Source organism: Ambystoma mexicanum, chromosome 6q (assembly GCF_040938575.1).
Source record: "Ambystoma mexicanum isolate Mex_15411 chromosome 6q, UKY_AmexF1_1, whole genome shotgun sequence".
Lineage (NCBI taxonomy): Eukaryota > Metazoa > Chordata > Amphibia > Caudata > Ambystomatidae > Ambystoma > Ambystoma mexicanum.
Genome location: NC_090937.1, coordinates 41,303,748 through 41,322,888, shown reverse-complemented (window position 1 = coordinate 41,322,888; position 19,141 = coordinate 41,303,748). Strand labels below are relative to the sequence as shown.

The following is a 19,141-nucleotide window of genomic DNA, read 5'->3' as shown; positions in this document are numbered from 1 at the left end:
TTGTCAGCCATTTCTGTATTCTAATATATGTGGGTAGCCATGCATGTGGCTGTTGTCCGCCTTGCTGGTGCTTTTTTGGGTACCTAGAAACTCTGGTGGCGTTTTGTCGAAGATGCACCCGTTTGATCAGGTAGTGTCCTCCTCAGTCTATTCTGCGGCTGCTACAATTGGTTAGTGATGCAAACTAGCCTTCACAAATTCCCCACAATCAATATAAGAGTGACATTTCCTACCCTAATAGTCCATCTAAATGCGATACATTTTCTACCCGCAACAATTCATCTGAGAGGGACACATTTCCCACCCCCAACAGTCCTTCCAAGTGCGATGGATCCCTTACCGCCCCCCCAATAGTTCATCCAAGAGATGCATTTCTAGCTCCCAACAATCTAACATAATACAAGCGCTACACAATGCTTATCACAGTCGCAGCAGGGAGCATAAGGTTAACTTACACAAACAGCCAAAGTGCAAAATATGAGTAAATTACACAATTAGGCTAAATACTAGTTAAGGCTAACCTATATGCAAGTCTCAAATGAAGTTTGTGACAATATAGAAGGCTGAGTCCATAGACAAGTCCTCTTTCAAGTTCTGAAACCGAGGCACGTTGCAATATTGTTTTAGTACGAGTTGGAGTATTTTTGCAGTTCTCAAAAGGAATTCATGGCATGAGGCCACATGTTAAGACATCTAGATTAACATGCCTCTGCACGGTGAAAACATTCCACAAAGAAGTAGATAATGCCAATGAGAAAGCAAAACAGGAACACAAGGTGATGCCTCCTAGAATACCGCTGAGCCAACGCCAAATGAGGTTCAAGACAAATAAAATAAGGATTTCTATCCCAACTCCTTAACCTCTAACAGGTTTTTCAAAGCTTTCAAGCACCCCGCAGTACCTAAACACACTAGCAATGAAACGGTCAACACCACTATCAAACAGGCCAGTACGGCCGAAATAGACTAGAGTAGTCAAAGCTTGGGTGGATTCACCAATGGCAAAGCAGTCACTAAAATGTTTCACACAGTGGATCACAGCATTTTGCTAGACCACTTGAAAACCATAGGGAATGTGGATACATGTGCTCTGGACTGGTTTGCATCATTCTTGGCGGGGCATAAACAATGTGTGCAGGTGGGAGGTTTTCTATCAGAAATCCTCTGGTATTCCACAGGACTCTGCGCTTTCTCCCCTCTTGTTCAATATCTATCTTCGTCCATTGATAGACATACTAGAGAACCATCACATCAGGTTTCAATCATATGCTGACGATACACGTCTGTATGTTTGACTTGATGTGGGCAATGCATTTGTCAAGGTGGGTAGATGCCTTGAAGAAATAGGGGCAAGGATGGCACAACATTGGTTACAGCTTAACCCAAAGAAAACAGAGGTGATTCTCTTTGGACCTAAACATTTATTACAGGGGAATAACAGTCCCCATCTCCTATTAGTGGGCTCAAGACTTAAATATGCTTCTAAGGTAAAAAACCTGGGATGCATATGGCAGTGTGATCTGGGTTGCGATATGTCTCGGCTAAAGTGCAGTCAGCTTTTTATAATATTTGGCTGCTGCAAGCGTTTCCTTATGTACCCGAGACTGATTGCGCTCTGGTTGTGGCAGCCTTAGTTAATTTGAAACTAGACTACTGCAACAGACTACTTTCCGGAGTAGCGGCTAAACAGATCCAATGCCTACAAAGGGCTCAAAATGCAGCAGACAGACGAGTGTTTGGTGCACCTAAAAACACCCCAATTCTCAGGCCTCCACTGCTCCCTTCATTGGTTAGCAGTGGAAGATCGTATACAGTTCAAGATCGGCTGTCTGGTGTTTAAATGTATTGATGGTTTGGCTCCAAGCTATCTAAGATGAGCTGAATTTATGCCATCCTGCTCGGGCCCCAAGTCGAAAAATACATTTCTACTTATTACTCCCAGGATTAAATGTGTTTCAAGGGGAGATTGTAGCTTTTCAGTCTCTGGGCCCAGATTGTGGAACAATCTTCCTCAGAACCTAAGGAAAACCAACTCCCTTCTAACATTCCGAGCAGGTTTAAAAACTCATCTTTTCAAATAATGTGCTCTCCTGCTGTGACTTCAGTGATACTATTGCCATGTGACTGATCCTCACCTTTTCTTTGACACTTAATCTGCGCCAGGATTCGATTTTGGTTCGTTGTGTGCGCGTTTATATTTATAAATGTTTCAATCAAGGTGACTGATCACACAAGGAGCCCTTCCATATTTCCCCAGTAGGGGGATGGGTTTGCTTATTCACCCACAAATATGAGTCCATTACCAGGGATCAGTGGGTTCTGAACACTAAGGTTTGGGTACAGCATATTTCTTGATTTCCCTGTGTAGTTTTCCACCAAGGAAATCACAACAGCTCTTCTATGAAAGGGAGCAAAATAATGTTAACATTACAAAACCATGAAAAAGGTAATACATTCACCTAGTTCTAAAAAAGGACAAAACCCTAACACTGCACATTTACTTGGGGTTTAGCCAAATCATAAGGCATGATTGGACATAAGAGTTTCTGTGAATTAAGCATCCAGGACTGATGGCTTTCCACCACTGTTATATACGGTTATGGTCTTTGCTCTTCTTATGGGCATTGTATTAAAGGACATTTTGGATAAGGTAGTTGTTAAGACTCCTGTAGTGAGACTAGCCCTGATATACTGCTAAAAGAAAATTCAAACAAAATAAAGATGAACCAGAAACCACTCATCCCCCAATCTTGCTGCTCTTTTGCAATAGTAAAAACGATACCCAAAATTCTAACCAATTTGCTCCATACAGTAGTAACTCAACTACTATCCCCAGAGTAGCATGTGTTCAAAGCCTTGTGTGATAAATGTAACTTGGACATATGGGCTCTGTGTTGAATTTCTGGATGCTGAGAAGCTCTTTGATAAGGTCGCCTGAAAGTATCTCGTATTAGTTCTTGTTGGCTTAAAACAAACGTATTTAATTTATTAAATCAGTGTATGGACATCCCACAGCACAGATATGTTAATGATCACTCCGTCTATAAAAGGTACAGATTGGAGGTGTCCCTTTGCTCAAATGCTTTTCCTCTCTATATGAAACCACTGCTGTATTGTATTGAAGAGGCAAATGTCATCCATCCCTCCTTTTTTAGTCCTAATTCTATGAAGACCATGGTATATGCAGATGATGCAGATATCTGTACAACTAAAATTATGGCCCTCAGGGTGTAAGCTTAACTTAGGTAAACAAATGTAACTTTTGGAAACCCCTCAAATGTATTGACTCCCCGCTTTGTAAAAACTCAGTGAACTACTTGGGGTAAATATAACTAGTGATGAAGGCAAACAGATCAAGCTTAACAATGCCATTTTGTTGGTTAGGGGCAGGTAAATTCAGAATAATGGTGAGGTCCGATCCCTCGGCTATGGTGAGAATACATTTTATGAAAATGTCTGTAGTATCACAGGTCCTGTATCTTTTATTGACTAGCATTTACAGTCCTGACCTATATCTGCATGTAGATTCCAATATGTCTCCCCGCACCTGAAATCATTGTAAAGTGCATAGAGTCCGTAAATAAATGCTTTTCATGAAGGTTTGTCCTTCCTAACTTCTAGTTTATTACAGGGCAACCAGATACTTCCTTTGCTATCAGACTGCGTTGAGCCCTCAAATTAATAATATTTTAGTCAACAAGAAATACCAATTTAAACTCTTAAACATTGGAAATATAATATTTTCATAGGAAATGGTTCTGAATGCACAAACGTTTGCTGGTTTTGAATCTGAAAGCAGTATTTATCCCAGACTATAAACCGTGCTTTCCATTATCGCGGAATTGGCTGGCAAGTTATCAGCACCAGCTGTATCTACAATATGAGGAAACTGATAGTTGTAAAATTAGGGACATGAGAACATTGCGTTTTCTTGTTCACTCAGTAATGTGAGGAATGTGGCATATTTTGGAACAGTTTTTTTCAACTATTGAACAACCTGTTAATCTGATTAAAGGTTCTTCTCCGCAATACCCTTGTAGCACAAATCATTAATTTAACTGGCTTGAATATACTTCAGTATTTTTATTTATTTTGTTTATTTGGCGCTTTCGCCAAATCGCTTTACAACTTCTTAGATACAACTGTACAATAAAAATGGAACATAACGTTCAACAATCAAAACGGATTAGGAGAAAGATGTGCTTTTAATTGGGAACGGAAAATATGATAAAATGATTGCAGATAGAAAGAGGAAGAGTGGTATAAAACACTGCAGGGTTCGGAATTGCCAGGAGCTGGGAGCTATTTTGCCCCTGGTTATAGCCAAGGGGAAGCCTGGTTAACTTAAAACCAACAGGTGCCAGGAGCTACTTACGACACCTGTGGCAAGACGCATCATACAAACCAAGCTATGCAATATTAACTTTGTATGTTTGGTAATGTATATAAACGAGAATAAAGCACACACTTAAGGGACATTTAGAGCATATTAGATAATAGAAAATGGACAAAACGTTATAGTTTCCAACTTGCACAAAGTTGGATTTTCTTTGCACTATATAATAGTTCCTAGTTACCCAGAGGTAGCTCCTGCCTAAATAGTTAAGCCTGATACCTAGGAGCTGCTTTTTGCTCCTGGTCCACGAATACCAATTTCAAGCCCTGCACTACTTTTTCCCAGCCAGGATGATCTTAATAAAGCAAATGCTTGTCAGAAACCATGAGAATCAGGATTATGGGTGAAATCCTAAGCAATTACTGTGAAAGAGTTTAAATGTCTATTGCCGAGCAACAATATCAGTCTATATCTCCAGCTAGTAGCGCCTAATAAGATGCACCCATTGCATACGACCGTATGCGCAAGATACGTCCGTTATAAAGCCGGCACACTGCATCTTTGTGAAGTCAGAAATTATACAATTCAGGGTCGCAATTGTATTTAGGTAATTGAAAAAGCTACATGGGGGGGTGGAATTACAGGTTTGGCGACAACTGTTGTATTGGGACGTGACAAACAGTGGAGTGAAATGGTTGGCAAAGTTGTATTAGGAATAGCTTGACCTAATGTTGCATCCAAAATTGACTGAGCCCGTGTTGCACAGCACTTGGGGACTGGACGACCACCACGTCCTAGAGAATGATAACATGCTGCTTGTAAAGGAAACCCAAGGGATATTCCCACCTTCTCATTTGTGGAACTTTTGAAGCACTTTATTTTCACCTACTTCTTGGTAGGTTTGATTTATTTCTGTAAATTGGAGAGACAAAACATTGCTTAGCTGGAACCCTTTCTCCAAGAGCAGAGGGCTCTAATTGGTTGACCCATTATTTGAGCAAGACAGGCTCCCTCCTTCACATTACATACATCCTGACTCGATAATCCTGACACTTTGCATATTGCGCTGCACCACTGTTCTGCCACATTCTGCTTTAGTTTGTGCACAGAAATGGTAATGCAAGTTTAAACTATATTCTTGTTTGGAGTGTTAGTTCTGGTAACATGGTGGCAGGCAGACATTTTACCTGTCTGTTACCCATACTAAAGAAAGTTAGTGAAAATAAAGAAAAGAGGACCAAGAGACTACACATGGACAACCCTTAACAAGGTGATGACAATTGGGAGGACTATCAAACGGACTCCGCCAATTGACAAGGAACTCCCCCTGTCCACTTCCCTCAGAGGACCAATGTACATACATTGTTATGCTCCAGCATGCTGCCAGTTTCAACATCCGCACACAAGAGGAGGAGAGAGACCTCATTGAGCAAACCCTAGAGGAGCCCAAACACCGATTTCCTAATGCATTAACATGGTGGAATGCGTGAAAAAGCAGATGAAAAATGCCATGCAGACACTGGCTATGGCAAGATATGATATTTAAATGGTTAAATCAAGAAGAAATATAAGCCGTGACCACAAGACTTCCTATATATCGGAGGTAAGCTTAAACATGACGCCATAGTGTTAATGGCTAGAAAGATGTGGAAAGCCGGCTTCTCTCACTTTTCTCCCGACCTCTCCCAGCACCCAGTCGCATGCCTTAACTCGTGGGCTGCTTTTACCAGAGTCCGGCCAGCACTCCTAAACCTTATCTTTACCAAATGCACACACAAATTCTAATCGTACTCTGTAATTTCCCACACTTTGGACTTCGGTCCACCACTAATGCACTGAGACACAAATAATGGCAAAGGCGCTATATGAATGACAACTACAATAAAATAACCTACAAACTGTGGTGCCTTTACCTATATCCATTTCAGGTGGTGGATTCTTTTAGTACTTGAAGTGCTGTCACCAAAAGCCCATCCACTTTCCAAATCTAAACCTAAAATAAGATAGCCTAACACGGAAGCCTACATTGCATTTCGACATTGCGACACTGCATGACAAAACACAATTCTGAATATTTCAGCATTTCCTATTCAAATGTTGAATCATGGCTTTACTGGACCTTCTGAAATTTCTCTAGAAATAAAATCAATGGAATAAAATTACCGAAAACATGCTACCGACTGAAGGTATTATGAGGTTTCACAATACAAAGCTCTCATTAAACAAAATGTATTTGGTGCTGGACTACATTTGTTGCAAATATGGTAGCTCTTCCCCTGCCCAGTTTAAGTTATGCCCAAATGAATACTATGTAGAATAAATCCGATTGTGCATGGCGAGATCCAAAGAGAATACATTTCTGAAGTTGCTTTTTACAGATTCTTTCCAGGGCTTTCAAATGTATTTCATAATGTAACCCTTTCCCTGGACTGCTGCATAATAGCTGGATATGTTTTACTTCCTAGCCAAGAAACCAAACTGTTGGAAGGAGGCGTCGGTGGAATCCCTGACGGAGATTACTGAAAGAACGGGTTAAGGCGAGCTCAGCCCGGTTGTTGCCCGGGCCAGTAAAAAGCATGAAAAAAAAGAAAAAGGTTTAAGTCTGTATGGCTGATCACTGCACTGATGCACCAGAACACACAGATCTAGATCACCCACGCTGGTTGTAGTAGAGCAGGATCGAGTACATTAGTACCACAACGTGTTTTGTCCTTTACCCTTTTCAATAGTCCCTCTTCCCCCTCCCCAGAATCAGGGGCGCAGATTAATCAGGACAATGTTTTACCCAGAGTAACTGGGACTTAGGGTGGGGGGGGCATATGCTTAAAACTATCTGCCCTCAAATTAGGATATACAACATACTCCTTGGGGCACAAAGACTCATTTGTAATGGTTTATTTATACACATGGTCTAAGGCAGAGATGCTCATATGCACCACCAGTCATTTGGGGCCTTTGTTTGGGGCAAATGTGCTGCAGCCCCCTGGCCTTCCCTTTGCTTGGCCTCTGGTGCAAAGCACACCAATTCAGTGATGAAGAGGAGATCAGAACGTCTCTGCTGAACTTTTGACGTGGTATGTATTTTACCGTCCACAAACACGAGTGTGCAGGTAGAATGTCAGTCTTGCACTGTCACAGGTGGAATGTGGGAGCAGCTAATGAGAATTCAAAATATAAATGCATATTCCAAGAGAATAAAATGAATAAAGTTTTGACAAAGCAAACAGGTTGGCTTGTAAACTGATTTTATGTATGCACCTACTGTGACAGGGTCGTGGATAGGACATTCTCTGATGGACCCAAGGACTTCACTCAATCTGGGGTAGGCACCCTCTCAGGGCAACGTCAAAGCCAGACCTACCTCAGAGGTGGTTTGAGGTGGTGTGAGGGAGGACAACCACCAGCCCTTGTATGCATGGAACTGCGTATGTATATTGGTACCTTTCTCTTACGCAGTGCCTAGCATCCTCTGTCCGTCGTGCCATACTTTTTGCAGTGGCCAGTGTTCAATGTGCCCCTGGACAAAGACCCAGGTGAAAATGTTGGCACCTCTATAAAATATTTAGGAGTACCCCTGTTCTAAGGGTTCAGCATGTAGTCACTACCACTGTGCCGAACAAAAACAAGAATATCCTGATGAGATGCTAATGGTAAAAAAGCACACCCACTGCTAGTCTCAATTGCAGTGCTGGGATAGTGTGGCAGAATACAGACAGACGTTTTATGCTACACCTTTGGTTTGTGGAAATTCCTGTGACTACGGTTACTTCGCTCTCATTCATCGCCAGCCCACTCAATATTGCCAGGGCTACATAGTTTCCTTAAAAGAAAATAGGCCACACAGTTCATTTTACATGAAACATTGCCATCAGCACAGTCTACATATAAGTGGGACAATTTTGCGGCACTGTATGAAACAGACACAATGGCAGTGTGCATGTGCATTCCGACTTCAGTGTTTTACCCTAAACAGTCTCTAACCCCCACCCTAGACTCTTGCTGGAACTGTACGACGTCTTTACTTGAGAAAAATAGCAACTATTCGAAAAGAGGAACTTTAGTTTTAACATTAAACAAAAGAAATAACACTTGCATCACCTTTTCATTGCCAATTTCTAAATGTTAACCCTTATTCAAAACTGTTAAAAGCGGGAGTATTGAGACACACACGAGAATGCTTCCTTCCTTAAATGGTTGTACACAAGACCACATCTTAAGGAAACCAAGTTAGATGGGAAAGAATGAATTCAAAAAGTTTTAAAAATGTACAGTGAAGAAAAAGCCTTGAAAGGTACATGGTAGTGAATGATAATTTCATGAAGTTTGAAGAATACATTGCGTTGCATATTTTACTTGCATGTCAACGACCAAACATTAAATATGAATTTCACGCAAAAATAGCAAGGCCAAAAGCAGCTCTTTTCTCAGAATATACAGTAGTATCGTCTAATGACTGGTTTATGTATGCACAGTCACATATGCAAACAGCAGGCAACAGCACCACTCTTCTATCCCTCTTTAAAAGACCACTGCACATTTTACCTCCTGGACTGAGTCACCTAAAGACACGACACCCTGGCACGTCTGCACCGAACCGCTGGTCGTCTTAGTAACCTTCCTATTTAATTACTTCAAGAAGGGTGACACGAACTTGAAATCCACTGAAAATGCCAGGTGCATTTATAAACTGCAGAGCAGGGATTGGTAAAGACCGAATCAAAAATCGGTTCCATCATTTTTGTAGCCCAGAACAGAGGAGAAAATCAAAAATGGCTAGTAAACCCCAAATAGAGCACATACCTAAAACCATTGGCGACTACCGAATCAAAGAGTAACAAATTAAATCAAAACAACAATAGTTCAGTCATGGGGAGAAAACCTTTTTACGTACCAAAGAACACTAGAGGCGAACTCCATCCAAGCAGATGGCGCGTATACCTTACACCACGTCTGTGGATAGAGGCCACCCATCCATGCACCCAAGAATGCAGCTGTGGCAATGCTACTCTGGTCTAGCAGTGCACAGCCGTCCAAACTGAAACCCCTGACGTACCTAAACACCTCTGCCATTAGTATACAGCGACAACCAAAAATAATTTGGTCTAGCTGGGCACACATCGAAACCTTCAGTACTAGAACTCTATTCTAAACCATTAACAGCACTCACTCACGTGCATGAGCTCTGGGCTGCTCACTGGAGCCTAGCCAGCCCTCCCAAGTCCTAACCCAGCAAAAATGCACAGACGCATCTCTCCTAGAATCTCCTACATATGGACTGAGGTCACAGGTCATTCCAACCAGAAAGCGCCTTGAGATCATACAAATGGGGAATGGGTGCTATATAAATGACCAATACAATACATCCTTAGATTGTATGTATACTAAAATCACTTTCGGTATATTCTTGGGTGTTGTGGAAACATTTGAGAACTTAATGTATGGGAGCAGATGTCTGATTGATATTTGGTTTAAAACACAAATTCAGCATACCTAGTTGCACACAACTGTTAATATTTGGGTGCCACGTCATTGTTCATCCGGATATGGAATTGAGAGGTTGCAGTGTTCTGTTTCGTGACTGGTCACGTGAGAGTGAAAGAAGTTTATACAGAACATACAGACACCCCTTAAGAACTGATATATGCCAAAGATGGTTGGCAATACCAATTAGGAGTTTTATTTGTAAAGTTATCCATAAGCTCCAGGTCAACACAATCTGCGCGTTATTTACTTTATCATTTGTTATTTCTGCTGTTTTTCTGCATGGCAGGTTACTCGTCCTCACGAGTCCCTCTACTCCATTGATCATTTTCTTCTGTGCCCGCAAAGCACTACTCTTTCTTGTGCATGTTGATAGATTGTTACCCCTTTCAGTGTACCTTCTGCCAATGGTGGTGGTCTCCAACATAGTTCAGGCCTAAACCAAATTTCATGCAGCCCAAGAGATAGGAGACAAAGGGCTATACATTTCATTACGAAGATCCTTAATAGGGCACTGGGACAAAGCCTTGTATGCTTTCCTGAGGTAATCCAACTGTGGACATTCAGACCAAATGCAGACTCGGTTAGCTGTCAATATGGCAGGGCTGGTTGGTTTTCGAATATCGTTATTGAGCTCCTATGTGCTAGTCCAGGAAATTCAGACTGCACCTAGGCAGAAATGTCCTTCCATGATGCAGGAGGTGGACTACATTCTCAACTGAAGCACCTTGTGTTAACGTCAGGATAGCACCAGATAATTACTTGCCACAGCTGTCCCGCAATTGAAGATCAAGTTCATTGATAACCAACTTGTCAGTCTTAGGTCATGCTTTAAATTGCTTAAGAAAAGAGGTTATATAAAAAGTGCTTCATGAAAACTTGGAAGAATCATTTTGCTCTTTGTCCAATTTCCCCTGTTCCTTTTTAACCCGTTTCAAATTACTTGAATTTTCTCCTTCCATTGAGTGCAATCTAAAACGTGATACCGATACACACCAAAGAACAAAACATGACTAATTACATTGGTGTGATGCGGATTAAAGGATCAGATCTGCCTCTTAAAATATGTATATGGAATGGGTTGCCAGATGTGTGCATTATGTCAAAAAGAATCTAGAGGTTTAAGCAAGTGACATTCTGAACATATTTTGCATTAACAGCAGACGAGCAACAGCAGTATTAGCTGTGCATTTCCATCATGCAGAAAAAGACTACATTGGTGTTAAGAGCTTTTGAGAGGATGCAAATACATGATCATCGATCTGGCCCTTCCCCTTAGCCCCATCTTCCATACTTGCCAAAAAATGACAAGTGTCAGAAGAACCTCACACAGTTTAAGGAAATTGGTGCTGGCAGAAACAAAATCAGTGAGCCAGGAAAGGAAACCGCACAATTATATCGACAGTTCTGCTGACTATGGACCTGCCTGGTATGGCATAAATCCGGAGTTGTGTTTTGGGCTGAGGGATACTGCCACTGTAAAGTAGTGCATTAGGATAAGTGCTTGGATGGTTGAGCCACAGAGGTAAGCACCTAGGGTAAAAGATCCAGTTACTTGCACCATAAAGAAGTTCTTCTCAATTACTAATGTGCATGGATCCAAAATAAGACTACTGCCCTCTGACCGTTAAATTCTAACAATCACCAACAAGTTGGTGGGTGTTTGCCCACATCTTTTCAAGAACAAGTGCCACATAATGTTCTAGGCTTCTCCCACACACACACCTCTTTCCAACTTGCATTTGTCTTCCGGTACGTCTTCCATCTATTAATAAAAATAGGTATAGTTCTTTGGGTGTAACGCACCTATCAACTTCAAAACGGGGGTGTTTTAGGTGCAGGGTTATTAGCATACATCCCGATTTGGGATATTCTAAGATTAGGTTATTTCCTGAGCATGGACCTACCTTTGGGAAGCAATGGAGTGCTTTACAATCATAGGACAGGGATATAAAGGAAACTTCCTCTTGGAACACATGAATAGATTTAATTAAAGGCATACAAAATGCCTGAACACTAGAAATATTGGTGCTCCGTTGCACGGGTCCCACTGGAATAGAATTCACAGCCTAGCCTTAACCCTGAGCCGAACAGTCTCACTGCCCATCAATGGAAACAATAGGACTGGGGGGCACATAATTTGCCAGGAAACCACCCCTTTCACTTGCAGTTTTCAAATATTATCAAGTCAACTATAAAAGATGTGAAATGAATATGTTCATCAAACGAAGGATTCTCTGAGCTTAAAAGATTTCAGGAGAATACATATCGATTCCTCAGGTAGCTCTTCATTTCCTGAATGAATATTAAAAATAAATCATAACACAAATAGTAAAACAACCCACCATATACAAGTTTTGTTTAAACCCTGGGGCTAACCTCACTCTTGTGTATTCGGTCATAACTAGCAAGATTAAAAGAACAAAACAATGCTTCTACAGTGGATTCCTATGAAACCAGCCTGCTTTAAGCAGGTGCTAAAAGTAGAGGGCTGCCATAGGAATCCAATAAATGTCTGCCAGCATGAAAAAGACATGCTGCCAGAAAGGTGTTGACAAGCTGAGCAGGAATGGAAGCCGGGCATTCCATGCCCCCAACCCCGCCTGCCAAAACAACCAAAATCCCCTTCAATTTCAAAAGTGTTGTGAAACCAGGAAGGGAATAGTTTCTTACCTGTAACTCCATTTCTCCAGCATTGGTATCTTTCATGGATTCACTTGCTTAGAATATTCCCTGTCGTCAGACTGGGACCCCTCGGTACACATATATAGCCTTTTCCTATAGGAAAACTTCCGACACTTGTGTCCTATCTACGTCCTTTTAGGACCCGCCTACGCATGCTCCATAGGCCGTCCCAGTATAAGAGGCCCGCCCCCGCGGCTCCCCTTCAGATTTCGGCCCCTCCAAAGTAGGAAGGGTTAACTTATCAAGCAAATACATTGCATTCCGGGGAGGCTGGCGGGCGCATGTGAATCCATGAAAGATACCAATGCTGGAGAAATGGAGTTACAGTTAAGAAACTATTCCCTTCTCCAGCATTGGATCTTTCATGGATTCACATGCTTAGAATAGATTGTACAGCAGTAACACCTGAGCACGGCGGTGAAAATGTAATGTAATATACCTTCACCATAATACACAATGCATATGTACACCAGGAACAAGTTTACTCATATAACTGTACCCTCATAAAGCATACTGTCATCAAAGGGTAGAAAAAGAAAACTCTCCACAGTGTGGAGCTTACCTTACTGAAACAGATGGCGCAGGACTGCTCTCCCATCTGCACCTCGTCCGCATGCTGCCTGGCAAAGCAGTAGTGGCGGGTAAACGTGTGGGGCACTGACCATGCCGCAAGCCTGGCATATGTCCGTTAGCGGAATTCCTGCCCATAATGCTGCTGAGGAGGACGTTGATCTTGTAGAATGGGCTCTAGGATGCCCTTGCACCGGCCTTGGAGTGGCAAAACGCAATCGTCGATGAGACCCATCGAGCCAATCCTTGCTTAGAGATTGCTTTTCCCCTCGTCAACGGACCATATGCGATGAACAGCTGTCGAGTAGACCTGAGTTCCTGTGTACGATGTAGATAAAACTTCATGGCCCTCTTGACGTCCAAGGTATGAAGATCTTTTTCTGCTCCCGATGATGGGGTCGCGAAGAAAGTAGGGAGAACAATGGACGAGTGTTTGTGATACACTGTCGGAACCTTTGGGACGAATGTAGGCTTAGTTGCCAGGACCACCTTGTCTTTAAAGAATCTTAAGTATGGCGGGTCTACGACCAACGCTTGCAGTTCCGAGATTCTCCTAGCTGATGTGATAGCAATTAAGAATGCCAACTTCCACAATATGAATTTCATGTCTGCCGTGGCCATAGGCTCAAAGGGTGGTTTCATTAAGCCTGCCAACACTATGTTGAGACTCCAAGTTGGTGGGAAACGTTTTACCGGGGGAAAAGTTCGAAATAAACCCCTCATGAAATGTTTCACAAGTCTGTTGCTGAATAGAGGAGACGACTGTCTCTTCCTCGTGAACCTCGAGATGGTCACCAGGTGCACCTTTATCGATGTGAAGGATAAACCCCTCTCCGCCAAAAGAAGCAGGTAAGGTAGAACTTGTTCCGGCGTCACCTTCAACGGTTGTAGGCCTTGTTGTCCTCGACACCATTCACAGAACCTCCGCCACTTATAGGTGTAAGATTTGTTGGTAGAAGGGGCTCGAGCCGCATGTAGAATTTTTTGACAATCCTCCGAAACGTCTAAGTCACAGAACTCCGAAAAGTCAGGAGCCAGGCTGCAAGGTTGAGACTGTCTGGGTCGTGTTGCCACACCGTGCCTTTGTCCCGGGACAGTAGGTTCGGGACTCTCGGAAACGCTATTGGATGTTCCAGCGACAGGTGAAGCAGGTCGGAAAACCACGGTTGCCGCGGCCAGTACGGTGCCACTAGAATTACCCGGCAACTGTATCTGCGTATCCACTGTACTGTCCTCCGTATGAGGGGGAAACGGAGGAAAAGCATAAAGGAACATGTCCGTCCATGGGAAGGAGAATGCCTCCCCCATGGAACCCTCCTGAGGCCATCTGCTTGCGAATTGCTCGCATTTCTTGTTTTCCTTGGTTGCGAAAGCGTCCAGAGGGGGGTGACCCCATTTCTCGAATACTTTCATCAGCTGAACTGTGTCCATTTCCCATTCGTGTATCTGGGCCATCCTTCTGCTGAGGGAATCTGCTTGCGAATTCCTCACTCCCGGGAGATGGTGAGCCACGATGGAAATCTCGTGCTTTAATGCCCAATGCCATGTTTTCTGGGCCTCTATGGAAAGAGTTCTTGATCGCGTCCCTCCTTGTTTTCTCAAATAAAACATGGCCGTTGTATTGTCCGTCAGCACTCGTACTCGCGATCCCTTGATGTGTGGTAGGAATGTCTTCAAGGCCCATCGTACTGCTCTGAGCTCTAACACGTTTATGTGTAGGAGTGACTCAGTTTCAGACCAGCGACCTTGCGTTTGAAGAGTACCCATGTGACCTCCCCATCCGGTTAGGGACGCATCCGTGACTATGGTTCGCTGAAACTCCGGTTCCTGTAGGGGTACACCGTTGTTCAGATTGTGGAAACTCTGCCACCACTGAAGGGTCCGAAGCAGCTTGTCGTCGTCGATGGTTATCTTGTCTGACCACGATCCTTGGGCCTGTGTCCATCGGTCCGCAAGGAATTCCTGGACTGGCCTCATGAATAGGCAACAGTTTGCCACCAGATGGCTGTAGGATGCCATGGCTCCTAGGACCGAAACGTATTTCCTCACTGAGAGCCTGGTGGTTTGTCGTAGTCGGCTCGCCAGCTGATTGAGTTTTGAGGTTCTGTCGAGAGAAGGCTTCACAAGCCCTGACTGGGTCTCGAACAGTGCCCCCAGGAACACCAACGTTCTCGATGGCCGTAGAGAGGATTTTTCGAAGTTTATGGCAAATCCCAGCTGTTGTAGAAGCTGCATGGTGGCTTGCAAACTTGTGTTGGTCGACGCTGGGGAGGACCCCTTACCAGCCAGTCGTCGAGGTATGGGTATACATGGTGGCCTTGCTTCCTTAGCCAGGCCGCTACTGAGGCCAGGCATTTCGTGAACGTTCTGGGGGAGGTCTTGAGCCCAAAGGGAAGAACCGTGAACTGGTAGTGAGTCCGCCCTATCACAAATCTCAGGAATTTCCTGTGTTTCCGACACATTGGAATATGGAAGTACGCGTCCTGTAAATCCAGGGACGCTAGAAAATCCCCTTCTTGAACGGCGCGGATCACTTCTTGCAGCGTGAGCATTTTGAATTTCAGGCTCTTTAGAGACTTGTTGAGATTGCGTAAGTCTAAAATGGGACGCCATTTGCCGTTCGGCTTTTTTACGACGAAGTATCTTGAAGTAGACTCCTTGACCTTTCTGTGATGTTGGAACTAATTCTATCACGCCCTTTGCTAACATGAGTGTTACCTCTTGTTGCAGTATCCTCAGATGGGAATGAGCGGTGAACGCAGGTGGAATGTGCGGGGGGCTGTGCTTGAATTGTAAAGTGTGCCAGTTCCTTATAGTGTCCAGCACCCATTGATCCGTCGTTATTCGTTCCCATTCGTCGACATATGCTGATACTCTTCCCCCCAGAACGGTGTTTGCTGATCTTTATTTTGCTTGTCTCGACGACGACGGATAGGATGGTCTCTTCCTGGACGTCTGGAAGTTCTGCCATCGATTTGCAGTTTGGGAAGCACGCCTGTATCCCTGGGAGGGGTAAGGCGACCTACCAAAGGATCTGTCTCCAGACGCGGAGAATCTGGAATTATCTGAAGCCCCTCTAAAGGGACGAAAAGACTTGTAGCTTCGGCCACTCTGGAGGGCACCCAATGAACGTGCGGTGTCTGAGTCCTCTTTTATTCCCTTTAGGGCCTCGTCTACCTTCTCTCTGAATAGAAGGTCTCCCTCAAAGGGCATATCTAATACTTTGTATTGTACCTCTGGTCTGAAGTAGGTACACTTAAGCCATGACTGTCGTAATACGACCCCATTATTGACTTGCTTGAAGCCTGACTCAGCGAGGTCAACCGCGATGTTTATTGCGTGATTGGAGGCTTCCTCACCCTCTCGGACAAGTAACATCGCTGCCTTCCTATGCTCTTCCAGAAGATGATCCAGCAACGGCGCTAGCCTGTGCCACATTTCTCTGTTGTATCTGGCTACAATAGCCAGAGAGTTTGCGGACTTTACTGTGGTTGCTCCCACGGATAGCACTTTTTTGCCAAAGGCATCCTGACGTCTTGCTTCGTTTTCAGGCCGAGTCGTGCACTTGTGCTGGGCCTTCGCCTTCCTCGCCGCTGCTGCCGACACCACCGAATCAGGCGTTGGTTGGGAGGATAAACACTTGGGGGTAGACTTTGGAGCCTTAAACTTTTTCTCAAGGCGTCCTTTCACTGCCGGCTCCGAAAAGGGGTGACGCATTGTCTGCAACCCCTCCTTCCACACGGGGTCTAGTATTGGTATTGAGAACACGGACCTCCTTCTCTTACCCATGTGGTCGAACAAAAAGCAGTCCTTTTTCTGTTCTTCCTGGGACAACCCAAATTCCTTACACGCCTTCTCCATCATATAATGGAATGATGCAATGTCGTCCGGAGGGGACGGGTGAGCTGGGCTTCTTGGGGTTTCTAACTCCACCTCTGACTCCCAGGTTGGATCCCTGGAGGGGGATGATGAGATATCTGACATGGCTCCCCTGTCAGACTCCGAATCTGGCAGCTCACCTTCCTCTTGGGGTGCCAGTGGTGCTGAGATTGGCGTGCTTAAGTGCGTCGGTGGACGGGCCCGGCGCGTCGACGGGTGACTGTGGCAGGTTTACCTGAGGTAGTCTCTGCTCCAACGACTGTACTAAAGACTGAAGACGTGGACAGAATCTCCAACGACAAAACAGATTGAGGAGAGGGGCAGATACCGGAATACCGGATCCCCTTCTCCCGCTCTCGTCCTCCCCCGAGGACAGCGACACAGCCTGTTCTTGAAGTAAAGCATCCTGGGGGGAATCGGATCAAAAACTTCAGGCCTCCAGGCTTCCTGTAGAACCTCCATTGACGAGGCCACCATCGCAGTCGTTGTCGGTGGGACGGTGGATACCACATGGATCAGTGGCAGGGTGGAGGCCGATGACTGGACCGCCGACGGTGACTTAGCAGGTGGTTTAGGCGGTCCCGCCTTTTCCACACTTGGCCTGCCTTTACTCGACTCGTGGTTGATCTATGGTGATCGCCCGAGGAGGATTTCGGCCTTTCCTTGTCATGCTTTTTTGATGAAGACGACGATTTTTTCGACGAGGATTCTCTAGCTGAATGACTCTGAGATGACTTTTTCCGTCGTCGAGTTTTCTTCGCCGGTGGTTCCGACGAGGCAGCGCGGTGTGATGTTTTCGCCGATTGTGTGGAGCCTACCTCCGAAGGGGGGTATGCCCCCGCTCCATCATTCAGCCATGCCACCAGCCGTCGAGTTCAGTCTCTGAGGGTCTTTTGAGAAAACCCTTTGCATATGTCGCAGTTATCAGCCGAATGATGAGGGTGGAGACAGTATATACAATCCATATGTCCGTCCCCCTCGTAAACTTTTTTCAAACCGCACGTCGCGCACGGACAGAACAGCGCTTTTCCTGACATGGAGGAAAAATGTCCTCGAACTCCAACTCCAGGTACACAACCTTGTACAAAATAGTAAGACGACGCGAGGAGATCCCACTACTTTGGAGACGGTTGAAATCTGAAGGGAAGCCACGGGGGCGGGCCTCTTATACTGGGACGGCCTTCGGAGCATGCGTAGGCGGGTCCTAAAAGGATGTAGATAGGACACAAAAGTGTCGGAAGTTTTCCTATAGGAAAAGGCTATATATGTGTACCGAGGGGTCCCAGTAGACGACGGGGAATATTCTAAGCATGTGAATCCATGAAAGATCCAATGCTGGAGAATAGCATTTATATGCCTGTTATGAACACATGTTTTTGCACTCTGTGGGATTCGAAGAGGACTTCGTAAATATTTTCTGAGTACAGCCTGCTCAAGGAAATCACAAAATGGTAAAGTTCTGAATTGGAAGGTGTTAAGATTTTCTATACCTGCATGACTGGCAACAATCCATGCACAGATCGGCTGTGACCAAGTAAGAGGATGTCTTGAATTAATCTAGTAATCCTAGGGGCAGCAGACCTATGCTGTGCACAAGGATTGATAACCAGTAACCTTATCTCCAATTTAGGCAGTCAAATGACAGGGTTTATGAAGAGCATTTTGCTTTGGGCAGCAGATATGCAGTGGATAAATATTTACAGACTCGTATGGTTCTTCAACACCAAGTTACCTTGCTACCAAGAACCTGGGTAGTCCCCATCAGACGGCAACCAAAGAGCCTCACCAGAGGATCCAACAAACCGACCAACTTACTAAGCCATTTCTCCTTCCTGCTCCTCCGACATATGCCACTACTCCAGATCTTAGGCTAGCCACACTACACAACAAACCAAGAATCAGTTCTATGTTCACAGCCACCATCTCCGAGATTCTGGAAGCACACCTAGAGTGAAACACCCTACATAGTCCATAAAATAGTCAACACCACAAGTATACACCAAGAAATCAGATGGTCTTACAGCTACGGCCACTGTGACTCTGGATGCCTTATGGACACTATCTAAATAGTACTCACAACCCACCCAAACACACAACACACCAACACCAACCCTAGCACACACCCGAGGCATTGAATCTTACCCACACGGTTACAAGCACAGGGCCTTCCGCACCAACTCCCACATGCAA

At 44.5% G+C, this 19,141-nt stretch overlaps 1 protein-coding gene across 2 annotated transcripts in view; it reads right to left on the bottom strand.

Annotated features, from left to right (window-relative positions):
* Nucleotides 1-19,141, bottom strand: part of AFF1 (ALF transcription elongation factor 1) — an 811,017-nt gene that overhangs the window by 364,665 nt on the left and 427,211 nt on the right. The window lies entirely within an intron of this gene.